The sequence below is a fragment of the Triturus cristatus genome, chromosome 9 (assembly GCF_964204655.1).
Source record: "Triturus cristatus chromosome 9, aTriCri1.1, whole genome shotgun sequence".
Classification (NCBI taxonomy): Eukaryota; Metazoa; Chordata; class Amphibia; order Caudata; family Salamandridae; genus Triturus; species Triturus cristatus.
This window is the reverse complement of record NC_140592.1, coordinates 1,135,034,042-1,135,058,349: the sequence shown is the minus strand read 5'-3', so window position 1 is coordinate 1,135,058,349 and position 24,308 is coordinate 1,135,034,042. Positions and strand designations below refer to the sequence as shown.

At 44.2% G+C, this 24,308-nt stretch overlaps 1 protein-coding gene, 1 long non-coding RNA gene and 1 other non-coding gene across 5 annotated transcripts in view; 2 read left to right on the top strand and 1 right to left on the bottom strand.

The window, feature by feature from the left end:
* DNAL1 (dynein axonemal light chain 1) overlaps positions 1-24,308 on the top strand; it is a 281,387-nt gene that overhangs the window by 24,317 nt on the left and 232,762 nt on the right. Inside the window, exon 1 of one of the 3 annotated variants that reach the window (XM_085627055.1) lies at positions 1,277-1,362. The exons of the other annotated variants lie outside the window; for them this stretch is intronic. The gene's annotated coding sequence lies outside the window, so the exon portion shown is untranslated. Of the gene's footprint in view, positions 1-1,276; positions 1,363-24,308 lie in introns of those variants that run through there. 3 annotated transcript variants of the gene reach the window in all.
* LOC146799491 (uncharacterized) overlaps positions 1-24,308 on the bottom strand; it is a 246,151-nt gene that overhangs the window by 66,122 nt on the left and 155,721 nt on the right. The gene's annotated exons all lie outside the window — the stretch shown is intronic.
* LOC146799492 (U4atac minor spliceosomal RNA) lies at positions 10,792-10,917 on the top strand. The gene has a single exon (XR_014969338.1). It is a non-coding gene; the product is annotated as a U4atac minor spliceosomal RNA (small nuclear RNA).

Genomic DNA, 24,308 nt, shown 5'->3' with positions numbered 1-24,308 from the left:
GATCTGCTATTCCTTAGCAAAGAAGGAACCTCCAGTGGGGTTGCGTACCCATTCCACCAGGGCGACGGCAGCCACTACTGCTTTGGGACGTGGTGTCCCTCTTCATGACATCTGTCAGGCAGCCACGTGGGCTTCATTGCACACGTTCACCAAACATTACTGCCTCGACAGCCAAGTCCGGAGAGACGGCTTCTTTGGCCATTCTGTTCTCCAGGACTTTCTGGTGTGAACTTAGTTCGCAGACCCACCTCCAGGGTTGGTATTGCTGGGGAATCTATTCTAAGGTGAGGAATCCATTTCTAATAGTCTCTTTCAAATGAACAAGTTACTTACCTTCGGAAACAATATATCTGTAAGAGACCTATATTAGTTATGGATTCCTCACCGTCCCACCCATCCTCCCTGTTCTGCGAACTGACTTCTAGGGTAAGGGACTCCATTTCAGGGCCCTAGTTTTGTGCACCAGTGGTCAGTGTCTTGCATGGCTCTGCGCTTCTGGCGTGGAATATCGTGTAAAAAATTGACATCCGTGCGCAGGGGCGGTCGTCTAAGTAGATACTGCAACGTCATTCCAGTGATCACGACGCCAACGACAAACGCGGAGTCGACCGACACCACCTACCGACGCGCAGGGGTACTGCTGAAGAAAAAATTCTCCGGATCCAGTCTGACTCCTGGGGTAATTCTAAGGTGAGGAATCCATAACTAATATGTCTCTTACAGATATATCGTTACTGAAGGTAAGTAAATTGTTCTTTAAGTGCAGCGAGTATGGGATATACCTTCTCCCATAAGGTATTACTTTTAATTTAGTTAAATTCATGACAAGCCACTTCTGTTGTTCACAAACTCATGCAGGAGCCTTCGGAGGCCCCCTGCACTCTGCTCCATAAAGATCAGGTTATCAGGCCAGCAGAGATTTTTAGTTTTCCTATGCAGGGGGGAAAACACTTAACACTGATTAGGTCTGCAATACACACATCTAATAAGTAGGGTGCAGGGATACACCCTTGCTTTAAACCATTTGTAACTGTAATCCTTAGATTTAGAGTGACCTTAACATTTGAATATAATTGAGCAACATATTTTTTCCTCTTTTTATAAAGGAATTAAGGAAAACGCAAAAGAGTCGTATGCGTATTCCCTTTTTTGGTGTTGGGAGAACAGCCAGTAGGCATTGTTTAATTGACGCCTCTATCCTGACTGTCATGGCTGTGCGTGGTATCTTGATTACCTGTCTCCAATATTGTTGTAGGCGGGCGCATGTCCAGGTCATGTGCAAGAATGTTGTGGGATCCGTGACGCATCGGGGGCAGTGTGAGAGCCGTCTGAGTTGAAGCGGTCCAGTCTCTGAGGTGTCAGGTAGGTACGGTGTAGATAGTAGAACTGAGTAAGATTGAATCTGGCATTATTGGCTACCTCTCGCACCTGCGCAAATGCTTTTTTCCATTCCACATCAGTGAGCGGTACCGGTAACCGCTGTCCATCTATCTTTTGTCATGGAGAACTCAACTGTGTTATAAATGCGTGAGATTAGCCCTCTAGTAGATCCCGGATTAAGTAATAATTCTAAAGTGTGTGGCTCTGTCTGCTCATCTGGAAATGAGGTCCATAGTTTGTGAACTGTGTGCAATATTTTGGTATATTGCAGGAAGTGGTCTTTTGGTATTTGGAACCACTCCATCACTACATCAAAAGTCAAAAATGTCCCGTTCATGTATAGAGATCCCTGGCTGTCGTGCAACCCCCTTCATACTATTTTTAGATATCCATGATTGAATATAAAGGAACCCCTGCAACCATTGAAGTGGGAGTGAATTAGTGGATGGTGCAAACGGATAACGTGGGTGACACCTTGCTCCCAGACCATCGTCGCTTGTCAGATTACGTATGGGGCCTGTGAAGCCATCATTAGGTATCTTGGTAGGTCTGACACCCTGCCCCTGTCTGCCAGTAGCACCTTTTCCATATTGTGACCGTCAGCGCACCATTGTGCAGCATATTGTAACAGCCCTGTGATGTTAATAGAGTCTGAAGTCACAACCCCCAGAGTCCAAGTCCAGTTTCAGTATGTCTAATTTTACCATACTACATCCTTCGGCCCACACTAACCAAACCAATAAGCTGTTTAAAATATCAAAAGTGGAGTTTGGGATTTTGAGATGGTGCAGAACATGCTTTGAAGTGCATAAAGGCATCAGGGGGGCATGACCATCCTCGCCAGTGCCACTCATCCCATAAGCGAGAGGGGGAGTTTCTTCCAAAAGCGTATTGATTCTCTCAGACCTGTAATGACTGCTCCTATGTTCATTGTATATTGGGCATCTGACTGGTGTCCCCTGCATGCCCAGATAGTGAAAGGGGTCTGTCTCCCAACTGAACTCCACCACAGGGAGGTTGTGTGCTTCTCTCTGTGCCAGTGCTGCCAAGGGGAAAAATAACTGATTTTTGGGTATTGATGTGTAAGCCCGATGCTTGTCCAAAGGAGCGCAACACTTCTAATAGTGCTGCGATCGCTTCTTCTGGTTGGCTGCATTCCATTCTATTGAAGTCCAAGTCAGAAGAACTTATCGAGCGCACAAATCACCAAAAAGGTGTCATGGCACTTGCGGAGACTCTGTATGGGCTAAAGGTCTGATATAGCAGCGTTATTGATGGTCAAATAACCACGTTTTTAATTCCTTGCGGAAGTGCTTGAGATTGGAAATGGATCGAAGCTGGGACGGGTGCTTGTTCCAGAGGGCGGGTGCAAGAAAAGAAAAAGATCGACCACCATTTCTTGCCGTGCGAATTCGTCGAGGGGCAAGAAGCTGTTTGGTACTGGATCTTAATGGTCTGCTTGGATGATACCAATTCAATTTCTAAGCTAAATAGCTTGTCCGGTTCCATATAGGCTCTTGTGGGCAAGGCAAAGAATTTTGAAGTCACCTCTTTTTCACCGGGAGCCAGTGAAGAATTCTCAGGCTCGGGCTGATGGGGTTCTTGGGGGGAGATTCAAAATAAGTCTAGCAGCGGTGTTCTGCAAAATCTGAAGTTTTGAAAGGAGGTCTTCGTTGATAGCGGCTAGCAAGGCATTACCATAGTCCATACAACTTACAATAAGCCCCTGTACCAACGGTTTTCTGGATTCGATTGGATTCCATTGAAAGATTTTGCGTAATTTCCGCAAAATCCCATAACAGGTGCCTATTACCAAGTTTACATGGTTTTTCATTGACAACTTATCAATTGTTATTCCACGGTTACGCACTACTTGTTTAGGGGATGGACATGGGCCTAAAGTATGGGCCACCAGTCGCTAGACCAGTACTTGTCAGCCTTTCCAAACAGGATGATCTCCGTCTTGCTTCCATTTAGTTGCAGGTGGTTGCTGCCCATCCAGCTGTTAATATGGATCATACACTTTTTAAAACGGGTCATTGTATCTATGGGGTCAAGGCCAAACGTAATTAACAGCTGAGTGTTGTCCGTGTAGGACACTACCTCAAAGCCATAGGACCTGATTTCCCTGGCTAATGGTGTTACATAGAGGTTGAAAAGCATAGGACTTAAGATGAAACCCTGTGGAACTCCTATGCTTACAGCCGGACTACATGAGGCCAGGGTTCTTATTTGTACTGTTGTTGTTCGGTTCATAAGTCAGTCGAGGGCCCTTCCCCCGACTCACACCTCCCAGAGCCGTAGTTCTAAAATGCTATGGGAGATGGTGTCAAATGCGGCTGACCGATCCAAAAGGACTAACATGGCTGATTGCCTGTTGTCCAATGCCAGCCTGATGTTGTCAACTACTACTGACGTTTCGGTACTATGTGCCGCCCTAAAGCCCGATTGCGATGGATCAAGAAGTCCATGGCTTTCTAAATGTTTGGTAAGCTGTTTATTAACCAGGGACTCAAGTACTTTTCCAAAATATGGCAGCAGTGAGATTGGGCGGTAGATTCCGGGCACCATTGGGTCAGATACTGGCTTTTTTAGGATGGGCTTTATTTGAGCTGGTTTCCATCTGGTAGGAACCGTAGCCGGAGCTAGAGACATATTGTATATCTCTGTAAGTTTAATTATAAGAAGAGAGGCTATGTTTTGTGCAGGAGCGGGGAGTGATGGGGTCTGATGGATCATCTGATTTAATCTTAGCTAGAGCTGTGGAGACATCTTCTGGAGTAAATGCTTTAAAATCCAATAATAAAGGTAGGGTAGAATCACTGTTCGTTGCTTGATGAAGATCTACATCATTAACTTCGTGAGATGGAAAAGACCTATGAATAGATTTAACCTTTTCATCAAAGAAAGAAGATAGTGTATTTATCCATTCTTGCGAGGGGGTATAGATGGGCTGATCAGAATGAGGAGTAGTGAACTCCTTCAATATTTTATAAAGCTCTTTGTTGGAGTTTGTGGCTTTGTTGATCCCATTTGTCAAATACAGCTTTTTAGCCTGTTTGATGTTATTTAGGTAAGTTCAATGGATTTGATTATATTGTGAGCGATCTTCTAGCCTTGACCTTAACCCTCGACAAAGGTGCTACTTTATTCAGAGTTGATGTAATTTCATCTTCAAAGGCTATTGCTACCTGGTCTATAGTCCCCATATGGGAAAAAGAAGATGTGGTGACCCCCTTCGGGATCAAAATAGTGAGTTATGCTGATGACACACAGCTGGTCGTCTCTCTATCCCAACTGGACGACCACCCGGACAATCTGGCAAATTGCCTCACGGAAATTCACAGTTGGATGTGTGAATCATCACTTAAATTAAACGGGTCAAAGACCGAAGTTATGCTCATGGGAAAGCAATGGGCGACTATCCCCCCATCGGTCTGGCCAGACGTGTTCGGGGAAATTCCCACCCCGAAACAAGAAATCAAGACCCTTGGAGTCTGGCTGGAACCCGAGCTTTCAATGAAAACGCAAGCGTCCAAAACAGCAGGTACCTGCTTCGGGCTTATGCGCACCACTCGCAAGATTCTCCCCTTACTCCCGCCCACATCTAGAAAACTCCTAGTCCAAGGTTTAATACTGGCACGGTTGGACTACAGCAACATGGTTTATCTGGGAGCCCCAGAGGCCACTATGGCTAAACTTCAACGCACACAGAATGCAGCAGCCCGACTACTTATGAACCTTCCCTCCAGAGTATCAGCCAGACCAGCAATCGGGGCCCTGCACTGGCTGCCAGTGCGCCAAAGGGTGGAATTTAAGGCCATGTGCACTGCACACAAATTGATGAATGGAGTTGGCCCTATGATCCTCAGCGACCTGGTGACTCCTTATAAGGCCCCCAGATCCCTTCGGTCTGAGTATGAGCGACTGGCCAACATCCCCAAATACAGAAAGACACGGACTGGAGGCCGACGCTTCTCCGTGAAGGCATCTGCCGGATGGAACTCCCTCCCCCGTACCCTTAGACTGGAGCCCAGTTATCTGATCTTCAGAAAAAAACTGAAAACGCTTTTATTCCCAAAATAAAGTCCCTTCTCTTTCTTCCCCTCTCCTCTGGATAATACAATCAATATAGCGCGGGGATGCCTTCGGGTCACCAGGCGCTCTACAAATCGTTAAATAAATAAATAAATAAATAAATAAATAAATAAAAAGACTGATGATTAAAATGGGCCGAAAATGTTGCATGGGTGACTTTACGCCATGGCCTTATCCAGGTGAAATCCCTGTTGGAACAGTTATTTAAGGTGCCTATAGTTGTTAAAAAAAGAAAAAAAAAGTGATCAGTCCAAAGTAAGGTAGGGGTTGTTCCATTATGACTTTAGTTGCATTGGTAAACAACAAATCCAGGGTGTGGCCTGCCTGGTGAGTAGGTCCCACCACCAACTGAACCAGACCTAATGTCTCCAAATTTGTTACCAATTGGTTAGTCTCGGGGTCTGATAGTAGCTCTGCTTGGTAATTAAAATCACCAATAAGTTGTCTGCCGCTAATACATGTGGAGCAATTAATTCAAGTAGGTGGTTTACAAAATTAGTTTTATTACATGGGGTTCTATAAACTAGGGCCCCTCTCCATGTTCCCATGGATTGAGTTGCTATTTTAACAAGCATTGGCATAGCCAATAGGTCTTGCCTTTGGGACCTTATAAGTGTTTAGCCATGCAACAGTTTGTGTTGTTGCACCAAGGATATTGTGCTGCTTAACTAAATATTTATAAGGTCCCAAAAGCGAGACTTATTGGCTATGCCAATGCTTGGATGCAAGGCGGAGGGGAGAAGGGTGCAAGGCGGAGGGGAGAAGGGTGCAAGGCGGAGGGGAGAAGGGTGCAAGGCGGAGGGGAGAAGGGTGCAAGGCGGAGGGGAGAAGGGTGCAAGGCGGAGGGGAGAAGGGTGCGAGGGGGAGAAGGGTGCAAGGCGGAGGGGGAGAAGGGTGCAAGGGGGAGGGGGAGAAGGGTGCAAGGGGGAGAAGGGTGCAAGGGGGAGAAGGGTGCAACACGCAGGGTGCGATGTGTTAAAGGTCGGAGATGGGTTCCACGCGGAAGGGGAGAAGGGTGGAAGGGGAGAAGGGTGCAAGGTGGAAGGGGAGAAGGGTGCAAGGTGGAGGAAGAGAAGGGTGCAAGGTGGAGGAGGAGAAGGGTGCAAGGTGGAGAAGTGCACAGGTTGGAGTAGGAGAAGGGTGCAAGGTGGAGAAGTGTGCAGGTCGGAGGCGGAGGGGGAGAAGGGTGCAAGGTGGGGGGAGAAGGGTGCAAGGTGGGGGGAGAAGGGTGCAAGCTGGAGGGGGAGAAGGGTGCAAGCTGGAGGGGGAGAAGGGTGAAAGGCGGAGGGGGAGAAGGGTGCAAGGCAGAGGGGTAGAAGGGTGCAAGGCGGAGGGGGAGAAGGGTGCAAGGCGGAGGGGGAGAAGGGTGCAAGGGGGAGAAGGGTGCAAAGCGGAGGGAGAGAAGGGTGCAAGGCGGAAGGGGAGAAGGGTGCAAGGGAGGCGTGGAGAAGGGTGCAAGGCAGAGGGGTAGAAGGGTGCAAGGCAGAGGGGTAGAAGGGTGCAAGGCGGAGGGGGAGAAGGGTGCAAGGTGGAAGGGAGAAGGGTGCAAGGTGGAGGAGGAGAAGGGTGCAAAGTGGAGAAGTGCACAGGTTGGAGGGGGAGAAGGGTGCAAGGCGGAGGGGGAGAAGGGTGCAAGGCGGAGGGGGAGAAGGGTGCAAGGCGGAGAAGGGTGCAAGGCGGAGGGGGAGAAGGGTGCAAGGCGGAGGGGGAGAAGGGTGCAAGGCGGAGGGGGAGAAGGGTGCAAGGCGGAGGGGGAGAAGGGTGCAAGGCAGAGGGGGAGAAGGGTGCAAGGCGGAAGGGGAGAAGGGTGCAAGGCGGAAAAGGGAGAAGGGTGCAAGGGAGGCGTGGAGAAGGGTGCAAGGCAGAGGGGTAGAAGGGTGCAAGGCAGAGGGGTAGAAGGGTGCAGGGCAGAGCATGAGGAGCGTCTAGCAGCACCAGGCCTGTCAGCAGTTTTTACGGACCCCTATACAAACAACTATGCAGGGCCCCAAGTCACAATCTCCTGTTTCATAGTTTAAAAATAAAGTATTATGGGAAAGAGAAAGCACAGTAGCTCCAGTCTCCGCCACCAACTAATGATTTCAAATGCGTCGGCTGACATGAAAAAACACAAAATGCTAGCTTCAAAACCTATGCATAGATTTTCTAGCACAAGCACCGGTGCTGTCAAAGTGCAGGGTCTGAGGAAAAGAGTCCCTTAGGCAGTCCTTGAGTGTCTGTATCAAGGTGTGACTGCATCAGTGCTCCCTTTACACGCGGTATCGCAATCATTGGCTGTCTCCTCCCGCGCGTGGCGGTGTCTGGGGCTTCAGAATATATTATGATGGTGCCGAGGCCTCTAAACAGCAGCAGGCTCGGTATTAGCGAGAGCATGCTCTGCATACAACATGGACCCGCGCGGGCCAGACACGGCTGGGGCTGGAAGCTTCTCATCACAGCCCGTGTGTTTACCAAGGAGACGTGTCCTTGGCAACCACTGGCCCCAAATTCATTCTCTGCAGATCTCACTAGGGAAGTAGCCGATCCCGAGCTGGCGGGGGCCCGAGGGGCGGCCGCACAGGGCTAAAGTCAGAGGGGCCCTTATGAGGGCAGCAACTTCTGCTGGTAGTGAAAGGAGGGGGGCGGGGGATGCACAGTGAGGGATACAGGTGAGAGGGGGGGGAGTGTGTGGAGGGATAGAAGGGACAGAAGGTGAGAAGGGGGTGAGAGTGGGTGCGAAAGGAGGGAGGACGCAGAGATTCAAAAGGAGGCTCTGGTGAAAAGGGGTGCGCAGGAGGGTTTCAAGGTGGGGAGGGGTGAATGTAGCAGAGAGAGGAAGAGTAACAAGAGACAGGTGTGACAGGGGGAAGGTGGCACAGGGAGGGATACAGGTGAGAAGGGTGTAAAGGAGTGGGGAGGAGAGGTAGTAAAACAAAGTAAAGAGAGGAGCCAGGTGAGTAAGGAGATGTAAATATATTAGAAAAAGAAGGCATTAGGGAGCGAGAGAGAGAGAGAGAGAGAGACAGGGATGGGGCTTGTGAAAGGGGATACGCGAGAGAAAGTGACAAGATGAAACCGATGCAGACAGGGAGTGAGACTGTGAGCTGGTGGGTAAATGAGGTATGTGGGAAGAAGGAAGTGGGTGAGAGAAAGGCCTTATCGAGATATCGAGGAACGAGGAAAAAGAGAGGCCAGAGGGAACATATGTGACTGGAAGGAAGAGGCCTGGTGTGCAGAGAGGACGCGAGAAGAGGGTGCAGGGCGAGATGAGAGCGGGTCAGCAGCGGGGAAACAGGTGGGGGCGAAGTGGAACAGGAATATATAGAGGTGGACAAGGGGAGGCCGACTAGCAGGAGAGATGGGGAGATCAGAGGGGCGAGGAGGCGAAAGATGCGCTTAATGAGCATGACTAGGAAGGCCATATGGTGCCTCTGCTCGTAAGCGTGCGCCCGCGCACATTCACACAAGCTGGAGGCCGGCCATAGTAGCATTTTTTGAAGCCCTTACTAAAAGTCTCGCCAGATCAGCGCATGCGCTGGGTCAGGCGAGACCTAAACAAGTTCTCAGTGAACACGACATCAGAACTTTATCCATGGATGGACCTGAACACAATACTGGTAACGAATCACAAGTCAAATCGGACTACAATTGACGATGAAAATCTTGAAACAGTTAGAAAGTCAGCTACAAACTTTGTAGACCCTATGAAGCAATGCCAGTGGCAGAGTCCATACTACACAAATACCAGTAACATAACATCTTGCTGCCCAAACTCTGACATTTGTCAGCTGTAGTGGGGGAATGCCATTCACGCTGGTCTGTCTCAAATGATTCACACTTCTCTCTAAGCAGTCCTTCATGCTATGGCCAGGCATCTCATTGGTGCCATTACATTTTATTACATTATCTCAATGCTAAAACATCTCCAATGGCACTCTTTTGAAGTCAGAGTGTTGCCTAATGTTGCTTCCGATACAATTCTGATACAATTGGTATCTCAAGCTATCTTACTAAAAGAATCAATAGTTCCAACTGGACACATGGGATGATAAGCTTAAAGTGGCCACATTTCAGAAAACCTCCTGCATTGTCCGTTATTTCCTGCAACGTACTTAGCATCTAATTTGCACATTCCGTTGTCATTTTGTACCTTATCTCTTTTAAAGTCTTACAGCAGTCACAGAAAACTTGCCTATGAAGAAAAACGTTTACTCAGTATTAGGCTAAGTGATATGTCTTCAGTGCATTTGCTTTTCCCTTGTTTTAGGGAATGCTTTTATGAAGTGTCACTGAAATATACGGTATAAGGCATTGACTTTTTTGACGTTACGCGCTTAGACAAGTCACATGCCTTGTTCGTTCTTTTGAAAAACAAAAACATAAATAAATGAATTACTTCCAAAGAAAATTCCAGCACCTTCAGTGTTTGAAAGAAGATAGAACTGGGGACTAAGTCTAAAATTAAGAAATATTACATAAGTGTGAGGTCATCTGCCATTGCAGATGACTATTTAGATTGAGCACTGCTTTCTGGCAAATGTTTCTGCAAATGTGCTAATTAAAACTATAGTTTAAAAAGGCAAACAAAAAATGTACCAAAAAAGTCTGCAAGCACGCTTTAAGTATTATAGAAGGTGCAAGAGGAAATCTCTCTTAGACTACCAAACAAAAATATCTGGTGGTCTAGTAAGGATATTTTCTCTGCAGAAGAGAGTGGCTGCTTGCCCATCCTGCATGAAAAAACATGCCAAGAGGGGATGCCACCTCTGGCCCCATCAGTGTGGTTTTCTTTTAAAAACGTTACTCATAGCCACGCTGCTGTGTAATCTGGCTAAATGTCATTCGAAGAACCACCAGCTCACGCTTAGGCGAGACCCACTGTTTATTTCATGTAACCCTTCGAACGAATAGATCTAGAACACACACGAGATCACAATGCATCGTGGAAAATGAACCATTTAATACTTTGAAATACGCACGATTACATATCGGAAGACTGAATTCAAGATTTGAAGCGGGTGCATTTAAACACCATTTTAAATAAAAAGCGTTTATCCAAACGCCGAGTCTGCAAAGCACAAGCCTTCCCGGGCAGAAATTCGACCTTTCTCTCTGTCTGTCAATATGTAAATCTACACGGGAAGGAGGCTCAATGCATGATGGGCTGCATTACAATGGGGAGGGGAACAAAACTATCAATGCAGTAATCTCCTCTTCCTGCTGTAATAAAGTTCAGAAAGCAAGACTTTAGTTCCGAATTACACGTCTTGAGATCACCGTAACAAAATGAGGGTCTTTAGTTGTTATCAGCGCTGTACTACCATTACCTCAGTAACCATCCTTATCTTGGGGTTGCACTGCTGTTCAATGAACATATAGTGAGGACAGCACTGCTAACACCTTATCAACACGTACGCGCCACTATTGCGACAGCTATAGAAAGGTGCAATTTTTGGAACTGTTAGTTCTACTCATCATGAAATAATAGTAAATCACCATCATTTTCAAGCCATGTACTAATTAATCGCCTCTATGTGGCAGCCCGTTTACCTCATTCAGTAACGAGCAACGATCATTTCACTTTTATTGGTCGTAGAGTATAAACTTGGGCTCCGAAAAGCATGTTTGGTTATCGTTATATAAAAATGCTCAAAATGGCATTAGAACAGCCGCTGACCCTAGCATCTAAACTGTTAGTTGGGGTAAATGTGGCTTTTAGAGGTGAATCTCCTGCATAGAATGCACCTTAAAAGTACTAGAACACAGAGTGTTACGTGAGCCCTGCTATATAAACACCAACCATCAACGAAAGGGCTCATATTTCTATACTTCACCTGTAACTTGGCGGAGGTAAGAACAAACACTCCCAAATATTAGAGAATAAGGTGAATTACTATTTTAAAGTGATCGCGATCAAGCGCGGCGAGCGATGCGCTTAATGAGCATGACGAGGAAAGCCATATGGCGCCTTTGCTCGTAAGCGCACGCCCACGCACATGCACGCAAGCTGTAGGCCGGCCATGGTAGCATTTTTTTAAGCCCTTACTAAAAGTCTCGTCAGAGCAGCGCATGCGCTGGGTCAGGCGAGACCTAAAAATTAGTATTTAAGATTATTCTGAGATACAGGAATCCAACGTAGTGATTTCAAGATAGTCCTAAGAGGCCACTGCTATCCCCCCACCTCTATTTGCAACTTTGACTAACCTAGTTAGATGGCAATTCTAGCGCAAATGCGATGGCTACGTCAGGGGAGGCTTGTTCATGGAGCCATATTTCCGTTATAAAGCAGATGTCAGCCTTTTCAGAATCAAGAAGACTCCATATTTCCAACGCATGCTTAGGTATTGACCGAGCATTGAAATAACCTGCTTTTAATTGTTTAGGGATATCAGAGGACTTCCTAGCAATTTTTACTTGAGGAGTTAAGGGAGTCATAAGCTCATTAACAGTCAGTTGTGTGCCTGCAACAGGAGAGGCCATATATACCTCCGTATCTAACTGCCCTTTCAGGTTAGAAGTAGCAGGGAGTATGTTTAACGCTTTAAGCTCTCAACTAGAGTAACATAGTTTTGCCATGATGAGGTAGACGGTCTTAAAAATCCCTTCCTATGTCAGTTTAAATTGAACGGGCAGGGGTCCTGGTGGCTAGCAGTGGTCGGGCGCAGACGGACTTGCCTTTGGTGCACCGCTGCACGCGTCCTGCCCCTTCCTGCTTTAAGTAAGCAGGAGGGGAGGAGGCGAGTGTAGGCTAGAGCGCTAACTCAGCCCGGAAGTAAAATAGTGTAATTTCGGGTCCCTCCGCGCAAACGGCACAAGCCGCAGCGGAGCGGGGACAAAGTGCAGGCAGTGCAGAAGAAACGAATAAGGAGTGCCAAAGTAGAGCAGGCAACAACAGGCAAGTACGTTATAACAGCGATATGAATTCAATTTACTGGGGCCCAAAGATTGTGTGCAAGTCTGGCAAATTAAAAACAGATTAAAAGCATCAAAGATTAAAACATCAAAGCATTAAGAACAATAGCTCCTCCACGATTGTATGGACGGCTGGGATCGTAAATACAGACTGCCATGCAGGGAGTGCTTAGTGACTCTACCAATCTTGGCACTTAGGGCCTGATTTAGATCCTTCGTCACAACGATGACGGTTATCCCATCGGCTGAAATATATTGATCCCATTATATCCTATAGGATTTATGTTTCGGCAGATGGGAAATCCGTCAACGTTGTGACGGAGTAATCTGTCCGCCAAGAACTAAATCAGGCCTTTAGTTTTTTTCAAGCAAATGTAAAGTTCACAAATATTTCAAATTCTGCATATGCTATCTCTCCCTGTGTAGTAGTCTCCATTACATGGTAGATGGTATTTTTGGGCATTTTAAGGATACTGTTCTTACCTTTTTTCAAGAGTCCATTTCTATTTATTGGCTGTTTCATAGAGACATTCAGGCATGGTAGGACACCTGTATTGCCTTTGAGTATAGTAGAGTCAACTCTGGACTTTGGCATAGAAGATGGCGGACCATAGATGGTTTTGTCCATGGCATGTCTGCCACCTAGAGTACACCTAGTAGGGCAGTTATGCAGCTGGGGAGGGCAGAAATGCGGATTTTTCAGTGGTTTCCCAGTAACTACCTCCTCAAAATCTGCTTCATAATGTCCGGTCGTGCATGTGGTTTAAGGAACTGGCAAGTTTTAATACTGTTTCCAATTTGGAAACATTAAGATTTTTAATGTGAGAGCATCCTTACCTGATGTGTTACAAAACGTCTGACATGGGTTATGGCTTCTCACTGCTTTGTACCAGTAATCCAGCTGGTTCACATTATTGCTCATTTATTATTTATTGTGAATGACTTTATCAGAGGCAAAATGGGGTAAATGAAGATTTCTACCTATTTCTGAAATGTAATTATCAGAATAAATGTGTCGGAGTCGTAATACACGTAAGAGGTTCTCTCCTGTTCTCTGATCCCAATTCAGAGTCATGGCATTCAGATGATTGGAAAGCTGCCTCTGTTTTCACATAGTCTCTTCTAGTGCACAATGCCTTGTCAAAAATGCTACAGCCTTCACTGATGCAGGTGGGTCTGCAGATAGAATATATTTTTTCTACAACAATGTACCTTTTAAAAACATGGTTGTGGTTTGGACCATCATTTGTCAGAACATTAACCATTCAGGCTAGGCTTTTGGAGCCATAGTTAAATGTATCTGCAATTTTGAAAGTACTGTTAGAATCATGTTCATAGTTCAATTTGAGAATGAGTTAGTACAAATCTATACAGATTCAACTTGCATGTCACATCTTCCTTCCACCCAGGGGACTGCTTCCTGAAAGTATTGTAACTGTATTTGTAGAAATTATATGATTGCAATGTTGAGGTTACTCTGCTCTAATATGATGCATTGATAGGGTTAAAATAACACAGCTTCTCTCCACTTGTGATTCATTGTGTGGATACTCTTTCAGGCTTTTTCTGAGAATTGTTTTTACCAACAATCTTTACAGGTCAAATCTTTTAAACCACTTATACTCTGTTAATCATTTAATTAGATATTCAAGAGCGCTCAGGGGATCAGCCCTGATGGTATTTCCTGCTGTTTCACCTCCCAACTAACTAGTAGTCAAACGCAGGCCTATGTTAAAAAAATTGTCCTGGTTGTCTAATGTTTGACTGGATTACAATAGAATCCATTAAACCTGGACACAGTTTAAATGTGTTTTATAATGGCAAACTCTTTAGGTAACTTCTTCCACATGATTTGGAGTCTACCTCCAAATAGCACTCCTGTTAGACCTGGTATCCTTGGCATGGTTTCCCCTAACATTTTGCATTCAGGCACCCTGCTTTTGCTGACTTTAGTACTCTGCGCACCTCACCACTGCTAAAGTGCTTGTGCTCATTCCCTAAGACATGATAACACTGGCTTATAATCAATTGGCAAGTTTGATTTACCAATAGATCCCTAGTAAAGTGCGCTATGTGAGCCTAGGGCCTGTAAATTTAATGGCACTAGTGGGCCTGCAGCCATCAACGTAAATAGGCCTTAAAACATGCCTCAAGCCTGCCATTGCAGAGACTGTGTGTGCAGTTCTAACCTGTCATGTCAACCTAGCAAAATAAACCTTTTGCCAGGCCCAAACCTACCTTTTTAATACATATACGTTACCTCTTAGGTAGGCCCTGGACAGCCCCAAGGGCATGGTGCAGTGTATCTAAAAAGTTGAACATGTGCTTTTAAATTTGACTTGTCCTGGTAGGGAAAAACTCTTACATTTGTTTTTCACTACTGCAAAGCCTATTGCTCCCATGGGATAACATTGTAGTTGCCTTATTACGTTTCATAAGTGTAATTTCCAAATGGGAAGAGATGATTGGTTCATGTTTGGTGCCGATGGAATCCTAATTTAAAATCCAAATTTATGATTAGGTCGGATTTCAAATTACAATTCTGAAAATGTCACTTTTAGAAAGTTGGCATTTTCCTGCCTTAGCAATTTGGTGCCTGTAGCCTGTCTCTGGTCACCTGACTGGGTGTAGTTAACAGTTGGGCATTGTAGGAATCTGGCTCTGTATATACTACATCAAAGTTTAAAGTAGATAATAGCTTACTCTCTTTTGTGGAAGTGTGGTTAAGCAGTCCGGCTTATCGAGGGTAGTGTTAAAAATATGTTGTACACACTCAGGCAAGAAATTATGTCACACTCACAAAGATTGAATCTAGGCAAATTGTTTGTGTAGAAAGTTGTTTTATTTCTAGAACCAAGATTGATTTAGTAGCAGGTAAGTTAACTCTTTATACAATGTTATTTTTCAAAAGACAGTGAATAGTGGTTTGGTAGGAACATTTAGATTACTTTTGCAGTTGAGAAAACGATTGGTAAGCTGTTCAAAAATACTTAAAATTACATTTAGAAAACTTTTAGATTAGTTTGAGATTACTTTTCTAGTTTGCCATGAAACACACTCCTAACACAGTTTATGCAACACAGGACATCAGTAAACAGGTTAACTAAGGTAAATGGGCTAAGTTACTTTTTGTTGCAGTACAAGACAGTTAAACACCTAGAAAAACCCACCATCCAGTCCTGTGGAGAAAAACGAAGTGTTAAGTTTGCAGGTAATTAAACAGTTTTGGGGTTGGAGTTTTGGAGGGTAGAAGCAAGGTTCCCCAAGGTTCAGGTTGACACTCATGGGGCACCACCAGCAGCATTAGTGAGGCCGGGAGCAGAGTGCAGGGTGCCAATATTAGCCAAGTGGGTTAAGGGGCACCTCGGTTGGGGGGCTCCTCACGGGCAGGCCACTTGGTCTTGGAAGCCAAGCTCCTACGGTTAAGGTCAGGGCAAAGGGGGACCCATGTTGGCCCCAAGTCCATACCACCAGCGGCGCAGGGGCAGTCGGGTGCTCAGGAGGTGTCGGGAGCCCAATGCTTTTCAATGGAGGACATCCGTCATGGAAAAGAACTGCAGGCTGAAGCCAAAAGACTAGATGACTGGAACCAACGACTGGAGGATGAAGATGTAGAGTTGCTCGCCACCAGGACACCATCTGTCAGGCACCTCAAGACTCAGGAGCGGTGGGTGCAGGAGTGTTCTTTTGTGTTGGGTTCTGTCTTGGTTGGGGCGACCCTTCAGGATGAGGCTGCAGGCATCGAGGAGAAGGTTGATGGAGGTCGTCCAACACTGGAACACAGGTCAGGATTGCTGGGGGGGACCTCGCTGGGGTGTTGGGCCACTCGGACTCAGGCCGTGGGCGTCTGGTGCAGAGTGGTGAGGACTCACAGATCCGGCTGGATCTGGAGCCCTGGTTTGGGTTGGTGTTGGAAAAATCTGGTGTCCACAGCAGATCAGAGTTCTTTAGGAAGGCAGGGCAGGTCCTCTGTGTTCTTGGAGGCTGCTGGTTGCAGGACACGCCAGGTTCAGCTTGCAGGGCTTTCAGAGCAGGGGACCAGCTAGAAGCGCTGGGCCCAAAGTAGTTGTCGTCCCCTTCTACAGCACGGCTCTTGGGTTCTTCTTCTCCTTGTCATGTCGAATCTGAAGAGGCATGGTTCAGGGGTGCCCCTAAATACTAGATTTAGGGACGTTACAGGGGGTGCTGGTTGGGACCAATAGGTTCCTTCCCTGGGGTGTCTAAACCCCCAAGTATGCCACCCTCCAATGGGAGGGAGGCATAGGCCTCTTCCTGATTGGAGCAGTCCTCTCATCTCCAAGATGGCAAGGACTGAGAGGTGGCCCTCACTTTGCCTCCCTCTCATGAGGGGTTGGGTTGGCAAAGGTGAGCACACCTCCCTTCCTAACTTCCTCCGATTCTTGCGGCCAAAATGGGGGTCCGAACCGGTGGGAGCGAGTTGCTCAAAGCAGCTAAAGGCTGGGGACGGCTAACAAAGGCGGCAGGTCTTTAAAGCCCCCAACCTTCAAGGACCCTGCCCATCCCTTTGTTTCTAGACCCAGAGAGAAGATGCTGTCTACCCAGGGATCCAGAAACCTTTCTGGTAGTGGCAGATTAGTGGGAGCCAGTCAGGAACCACTCCAGGGTTGGTCGTTTTTCAGGGAGCATCTCTAAGATGCCTTCTTAGTGCATTTTTCATTAAATTCCACACTGTGGGTTTAATGTGCTGGGAAGTTTGAGATCAAACTTCTAAGATTTCTGTAAAGCCATCATGGAGCTGCGGAGTTCGTTCTGACAAACAACCATTCCATGTTTTCAAAATGGCTCCCATGCACTTACAATGTCTGTGAATGGCACAGACATTGTAGCTGCATATTGCTCTTGCAGCTATGCCCTCACCTGGGTATGGTGCATCCTGCCTTTACGGCTGTAAGTAGAAAAAACGGAGAGTGGGAAGGAGGAAGGAATATCTGTAACCACTAACTAATAGGGAACTTCATATTACCCTATTGATAGTACATAGTCCTATCATAAATTAATAAGCTTTATTCAAAACAACAAATCACATAACAGACACATTTTTTCGAAAAATACATCATTGTTTTGATTTCTCTTTTTTTATAAAAACATACATATATATATATATATATAAATGGATGTGCTTTTAAAGGTTGCCTCTGAAGAAAGTGCGTGAATGCACTGAAACGCGTCAGGCTATGGACAAAATTACGGAGCTGTAACCCTGTTCCCTGGTGAATAAAAGTTGTACTTACCAACTGGAGGAGTGCGTCTTCAATGCAGGGGCATTTTTTTGGTGATATATATATATATATATATTACCTACTGGCGGTCGCCAGTAGGTAGTTATAGTTAGGACCACGTTTCCATAGGAAAACCTCAACATTCTATTTTGAATAACTTTGGCGCCGGTCGACGAATCCTCGCGAATTTCTCAAAATAGGTGGGGCGCTACGCTCCGCTCCTACCCTGAAAGTCTCGGGGGGATCCGTCAAGCGGGGGCTGAGATAAAAGGGGGGTCCCAAAACGCGTTTTTCCCATGCATTTTTCCATAGGACCTTTAGAACGAGCTACAGCCCGAACGGCTGAACAGAATTACTCAAAATTTGGCAGAGAGGTAGTCCCTAGGTCAAGGAAGTGCCTTTTGTAGGTTTGGTGTAAATCTGTTCAGTAGATTCTGAGAAAATAGCCTTTAAATCAATATATATATCTGAGCCCGCTTACGGTACGCTTACCGTACGCTTACGGTAAGCGTACGGTGGCGTGCGCGAGCGCGATTCTGATTGGCTCTTAGATCTTAGTAAACATTCGAATCGGCCGAAACCAGGAAGCGGCGGCCGCCATTTTGTGTATTTCACTCTGAAAAAAAAGAGTGAAAACAAGGAAAGGGGGCAATGAGGAGAGTTACAGACCCCCTAACAATTGTAAGGGGGTCAAAGAAGGACAGAAAAGTACAAAAAAAACATTTATTGATTTTAAAAAAAATCACGGGGTACGCGTACGGTAAGCTTACGGTAAGCGTACGGTAAAAAAATAAATAAATAAATAAATGAAAAGCAGATTTAAGAGTTTAGAAATTAGGGAGCTCTAAAAAGAGCTGTTGTGTTTATGGAGTCATTTTTTTAGTGGTACCTACAAGTATGTACCGATGCAGAGTCTAAGGTTCAAGAGGAAGACTCTGTTCCCTTCATCATTGAAGTGCACACCATCTCCTCTATAAATGTCTTGCATGTCGTAACGCAAGTTGTTGTGGTAAATGGCACCCATACCATAGTCACGGAGGAAAGCAGAAACAGATTTGTTGACGTGCTTTCTTGCTTTGTCAATCTGAGGACAGAAATGATTGGACCAGTTCCATTTTTGCCTTTGGCATATGTTGGAAAACACAAAGGCAGTTTTAGGGAAAAGTGTAAACAGTTGTGCAAAGGTGTCCTTCATAAGCATTTCCAGACCTACCCCAGTCAAAGTGCCTAGGTCATTGCCACCACAGTGCACTATTATGAGGTCAGGGTGTTGGATTTGAATGAAGGATTTCACCAATGGCATCAATTGGTGCCACTTTAACCCTCTCTGACCAATCCATTTAATGTCTACATTTGGCAAAGCAAGGTCTCTCACCATATCTGTTTTCTCTGCAAACTTTTCACTCCAGAAGACATAGCTGTGCCCTACAATCCACACTGTGAACATCTTCAAAGGAGAACTGGATGCACTCAGGAGGTGTCTTTCAGTAGAATGGCAATATGAAAAGAAAGACAGTTTGGAAATGGAGGCATACATATTTTTTACAAAACAAAAAGAACTGATTGGCTGTTTCATACCATTCTAGAAAAAAAACTAGGCTGTATGTGAAAATTAAAAGAAGCATGTTTTGTATTGGTACAAAAAAATGTGTAACCAAAGAACAGTACTATGGATTTGCTGTTAGGTTTGAAAAGTCAAGCACTCTTGCTCTGTGGAATTGAAACATTGTGTGTCGAACTTCTGACCTAACTGCACACAGCAGTGTTCCATGAGCTGTTGCTATGGTAGCAGGCAGAAGTCAAGTTGGGGGAAGGGTACTAGGCAGAAGTCAAGTTGGGGGCAGGGTACTTTTGGAAAAGGGTTGGTTTTCAACCAATAGAAATGTGTCATTACATTTGAAAAAAAGGGGGAAGCACTGAGATTTGAAACTTACATGTATATGTGTGGAAAAATAGAGGGAAAGTTTGCCATTATCTGGTTCTGCTGAGAGGAGAGAGGTGTAGAGAACAGAGATCCTGGCTCTGATAATCTGCTATTTGAGTGTCACATTTCTTTCACAACTAACTAATTTTAAAGGTGAGTTTACAGTTTGAGAGGGGATGTATGTGGTAACTTAAGAAATGAATAATAGAAATGGGAATTGTTTTTGTTGTAGTTACACATGGTGGTTTCATAATGTGTCAGTCTGTAAAAGTGATTTTCACTTGGCCCGAAAAAAAAAGAGCAGTAAGTGTGCTTTCAAATTGGCAAAGAAATTTCGTTTTGGCACTAATGTGAAAACATGACTCTGTGTGCATAGAAGAATTATAGGCAGAGATTTATTGCGTCTTGCTCTGGTGATTTCACAGTTGCAGTAGATGGAAAAGAGGAGCGAATTTTTGGGGGAAGAAGCAGAGGCTTAGCACACACCCATGTGCTTGCCATGTATAGTCATGCACAGTAATTAGAAGCGAGTGGGGTTTTCAGGTTTAAGTCTGTAATGCAAATACATTCAGCATCACTAAGGCTGGTTGCCCCTGCTGGAGTGTAGGCAGTCACAGAGAATACACACGGTGGTGGTCTGAAAAAAAAACAGCTTGGACATGTGCATTTAAATAAATTTAAAAAAAAGGTTTCAGAATGTGTCAGTCTGTAAAAGTGATTTCAAATTGTAAAAAGAGATTTTCACTTGGCCCGAAAAAAAAAGAGCAGTAAGTGTGCTTTCAAATTGGCAAAGAAATTTCGTTTTGGCACTAATGTGAAAACATGACTCTGTGTGCATAGAAGAATTATAGGCAGAGATTTATTGCGTCTTGCTCTGGTGATTTCACATTTGCAGTAGATGGAAAGGGGGAGCGAATTTTTGGGGGAAGAAGCAGAGGCTTAGCACACACCCATGTGCTTGCCATGTATAGTCATGCACAGTAATTAGAAGCGAGTGGGGTTTTCAGGTTTAAGTCTGTAATGCAAATACATTCAGCATCACTAAGGCTGGTTGCCCCTGCTGGAGTGTAGGCAGTCACAGAGAATACACACGGTGGTGGTCTGAAAAAAAAACAGCTTGGACATGTGCATTTAAATAAATTTTAAAAAAAAGGATTCAGAATGTGTCAGTCTGTAAAAGTGATTTCAAATTGTAAAAAGAGATTTTCACTTGGCCCGAAAAAAAAAGAGCAGTAAGTGTGCTTTCAAATTGGCAAAGAAATTTCGTTTTGGCACTAATGTGAAAACATGACTCTGTGTGCATAGAAGAATTATAGGCAGAGATTTATTGCGTCTTGCTCTGGTGATTTCACAGTTGCAGTAGATGGAAAGGGGGAGCGAATTTTTGGGGGAAGAAGCAGAGGCTTAGCACACACCCATGTGCTTGCCATGTATAGTCATGCACAGTAATTAGAAGCGAGTGGGGTTTTCAGGTTTAAGTCTGTAATGCAAATACATTCAGCATCACTAAGGCTGGTTGCCCCTGCTGGAGTGTAGGCAGTCACAGAGAATACACACGGTGGTGGTCTGAAAAAAAACCAGCTTGGACATGTGCATTTAAATAAATTTAAAAAAAAAGGATTCAGAATGTGTCAGTCTGTAAAAGTGATTTCAAATTGTAAAAAGAGATTTTCACTTGGCCCGAAAAAAAAAGAGCAGTAAGTGTGCTTTCAAATTGGCAAAGAAATTTCGTTTTGGCACTAATGTGAAAACATGACTCTGTGTGCATAGAAGAATTATAGGCAGAGATTTATTGCGTCTTGCTCTGGTGATTTCACAGTTGCAGTAGATGGAAAGGGGGAGCGAATTTTTGGGGGAAGAAGCAGAGGCTTAGCACACACCCATGTGCTTGCCATGTATAGTCATGCACAGTAATTAGAAGCGAGTGGGGTTTTCAGGTTTAAGTCTGTAATGCAAATACATTCAGCATCACTAAGGCTGGTTGCCCCTGCTGGAGTGTAGGCAGTCACAGAGAATACACACGGTGGTGGTCTGAAAAAAAAACAGCTTGGACATGTGCATTTAAATAAATTTAAAAAAAAGGTTTCAGAATGTGTCAGTCTGTAAAAGTGATTTCAAATTGTAAAAAGAGATTTTCACTTGGCCCGAAAAAAAAGAGCAGTAAGTGTGCTTTCAAATTGGCAAAGAAATTTCGTTTTGGCACTAATGTGAAAACATGACTCTGTGTGCATAGAAGAATTATAGGCAGAGATTTATTGCTTCTTGCTCTGGTGATTTCACATTTGCAGTAGATGGAAAGGGGGAGCGAATTTTTGGGGGAAGAAGCAGAGGCTTAGCACACACCCATGTGCTTGCCTTGTATAGTCATGCACAGTAATTAGAAGCGAGTGGGGTTTTCAGGTTTAAGTCTGTAATGCAAATACATTCAGCATCACTAAGGCTGGTTGCCCCTGCTGGAGTGTAGGCAGTCACAGAGAATACACACGGTGGTGGTCTGAAAAAAAAACAGCTTGGACATGTGCATTTAAATAAATTTAAAAAAAAGGTTTCAGAATGTGTCAGTCTGTAAAAGTGATTTCAAATTGTAAAAAGAGATTTTCACTTGGCCCGAAAAAAAAAGAGCAGTAAGTGTGCTTTCAAATTGGCAAAGAAATTTCGTTTTGGCACTAATGTGAAAACATGACTCTGTGTGCATAGAAGAATTATAGGCAGAGATTTATTGCGTCTTGCTCTGGTGATTTCACAGTTGCAGTAGATGGAAAAGAGGAGCGAATTTTTGAGGGAAGAAGCACAGGCTTAGCACACACCCATGTGCTTGCCATGTATAGTCATGCACAGTAATTAGAAGCGAGTGGGGTTTTCAGGTTTAAGTCTGTAATGCAAATACATTCAGCATCACTAAGGCTGGTTGCCCCTGCTGGAGTGTAGGCAGTCACAGAGAATACACACGGTGGTGGTCTGAAAAAAAAACAGCTTGGACATGTGCATTTAAATAAATTTAAAAAAAAGGTTTCAGAATGTGTCAGTCTGTAAAAGTGATTTCAAATTGTAAAAAGAGATTTTCACTTGGCCCGAAAAAAAAAGAGCAGTAAGTGTGCTTTCAAATTGGCAAAGAAATTTCGTTTTGGCACTAATGTGAAAACATGACTCTGTGTGCATAGAAGAATTATAGGCAGAGATTTATTGCGTCTTGCTCTGGTGATTTCACAGTTGCAGTAGATGGAAAAGAGGAGCGAATTTTTGGGGGAAGAAGCAGAGGCTTAGCACACACCCATGTGCTTGCCATGTATAGTCATGCACAGTAATTAGAAGCGAGTGGGGTTTTCAGGTTTAAGTCTGTAATGCAAATACATTCAGCATCACTAAGGCTGGTTGCCCCTGCTGGAGTGTAGGCAGTCACAGAGAATACACATGGTGGTGGTCTGAAAAAACAGCTTGGTTTCATAATGTGACAGTTTGTAAAAGAGATTTTCACTTGCCCAAAAAAAAGAGCAGTTTGTGTGCATTCAAATTGGCAAAGAAATTTCGTTTTGTGACTATTGTGAAAAGAAATGTAGTAATATATTTAAATACAATAAAGGATTTTTTTTTTAGTTTTTTTCAGGTATTACTGAAGAACAGTGAACAAAATTTAAGATGCCTACAAAATCTCGAGTTCAAAAAACGCTAAAAAAAAAACTATATTTGAAGACAACTGGAGGACCAAAGTTAGTAGAAGATGCTGATGTTGGGAAAAAGAAAAAATCTTCTGGTAAGCAAAAAAAACAATTTCTAAACAAAATATTCAAAACAAAGAAAAATGTACAAAATGTCTGTTCTCGGAAAAATGTAATAAAAAATAGAGAACAGCAAAAAATTGAGAATTTAGTTAATGCAAATATACCTTCTGCAATTGAAAAGTTTAACATAAACAGAAAAACAGCATTTAAAGAGATACGTAGAAAAATGTTTCAGAGAACAGTTATGTCCAATTTGATAAAGGATATAAAGAAATATAAGCAAAAGGCTAAATATTACAAGAGAAAAAAAGAAATTGAAGCCATTGCAGCAAAAGCATTAGAATTAAAAAGGAAACTATTCATATTAATTTTGAATAGGATGCGTACATTAGATAAAATGGTTAATGTACTGAAATCACAAAGCAAAAGCAAAAGAGTAGTGAACAGAACAAACTTTTGTAAAGTGTTTTTAGGAAAGTGGATGCATAGTTCAAGTAGTGAACCTTTTTTTAATGAAGAGAGCTATTTTCAAAGTAATAGTTTGCTGCATGCAGTTGACACCAGAGGTCGTTCATACGAAGTTAAAAATGGTTGCATAATGGAGAAGGAGATAATGGTTCCAAGAGATGAGGTACAAGTGATGGCAGATGAGGCAATGGGGAGACGTCCTAAAGCCCCAGTGTACACTTGGAATTGTAGTAGTATTTGCACTGTGCGTCAGGAATCTATTGACAGATTTCGAGAGTTTCTAAGAGAATATAGTAAAAAAAGTGTAAAACAAAAGATTAAGGTGCTTCAAAGTCTGGATCCATGCAGAGTGAGAGAGAATACTGGTTTGCAGGGTCATTCTCTTGCTTGTCTATCTAGAAAAGTGTGCAATAGTGTTTTCCATCATTTTAGGATGCTGGCTGTTCATCATACTGAAACGAGAAAGTTTGTGAGACGGTTGTATTTTGCCAAAAGTCCAGCAATAAAGTTAAATGAATTGAATAGGGCTCTGTTCCGAGGAACGGTATCAGATGTAGAGAAGGTTGTTGATGAAATTCAGTTTTGTTA